The sequence below is a fragment of the Myotis davidii genome, unplaced genomic scaffold (genome assembly GCF_000327345.1).
Source record: "Myotis davidii unplaced genomic scaffold, ASM32734v1 scaffold289, whole genome shotgun sequence".
Lineage (NCBI taxonomy): Eukaryota > Metazoa > Chordata > Mammalia > Chiroptera > Vespertilionidae > Myotis > Myotis davidii.
Window position 1 is genome coordinate 2,880,282 of NW_006299717.1, and position 1,324 is coordinate 2,881,605.

Genomic DNA, 1,324 nt, shown 5'->3' on the forward strand with positions numbered 1-1,324 from the left:
TGGCAGGGCGCCGGTGGGGGCCAGGTCCCTCTCCTCTTCTGGTTCTGGAAAAGGATGGGTGGGTGGTCGCCGGATCGAAGTTTCCAGCCCAGGATTCCTGCGAAATTACCATGGCTCACCAGCGCCTGTGATGTGCTGTCTTCCCTCCCTGCCCCGTCCCTTCCGTCCTCGCCCCTCACCCCGCTCCCCGCTCCCCGCTCCTCTGCAGGCCGAAGAGACAAGTGAAACCTGCTGCAGATGAAGGCTTTTGGGATTGTAGTGTCTGCACCTTCAGAAACAGCGCGGAAGCCTTTAAATGCAGCATCTGTGATGTGAGGAAAGGCACCTCCACCAGAAAACCTCGAATCAATTCTCAGCTGGTGGCACAGCAGGTGGCACAGCAGTATGCCACCCCACCACCCCCGAAGAAGGAGAAGGAGAAAGTTGAAAAGCAAGATAAAGAGAAACCCGAGAAAGATAAGGAAATTAGTCTCAGTGTCACCAAGAAAAACAAGAAAACAAAACCAAAGTCCGGTATCCTGAAAGACCCTCCTAGTGAGGCAAACAGCATACAGTCCACCAATGTGACAACCAAGACCAGCGAGTCGAATCACACCTCAAGGCCCCGACTGAAAAATGTGGACAGGAGCACTGCACAGCAGTTGGCAGTGACTGTGGGCAACGTCACGTCATTATCACATTATCATTTTTTAAGGAAAAGACTCGCTCTTCCTCCACAGTGACCTCCAGTGCAGGGTCAGAACAGCAGCAGCAGAGCAGCTCAGGGTCAGAGAGCACAGACAAGGGCTCTTCCCGCCCTCCACTCCGAAGGGTGACCTGTCGGCAGTGAACGACGAGTCTTTCTGAAATTGCACATGGAATTGTGAAAACTATGGATCAGGGTCTGAAATTCAAATCTCCACCTGCCCATGCTGCTGCACCTGGAGAACCTTCTGTGGACATCGACCTGTTAGTGATGCTGTCAGTATCATTTCTGCTTGCCATGAGCATTTGGCCACCAAGGAATTTCGCACCCTGACAATTACTCTTGACACTTTTATGTATTCCATTGTTTTATATGATTTTCCTAACAATCATTTATAATTGGATGTGCTCCTGAATCTACTTTTTATTAAAAAAAAAAATCTGCTGTGCACAATTTTCCATATACATTACAACTGGTTTTTGTTTTTGTTTTGTTGGGGGTGGGCTGGGAGGGGGAGGGAACTTTTATTTATTGTGTTCACAAGCTCCATCCTCTCAGCATATCCTTCTAAGTTTATTTCTTTCTTCCAGTTATACTATGTACTATCAATTTTGATATAACTATATATAAATATAAAAT

At 47.7% G+C, this 1,324-nt stretch overlaps 1 pseudogene; it reads left to right on the forward strand.

The window, feature by feature from the left end:
• Positions 1–110: 110 nt before the first annotated feature.
• Positions 111–1,138, forward strand: LOC102752910 (annotated as a pseudogene).
• The last annotated feature ends 186 nt before the right edge of the window (positions 1,139–1,324 follow it).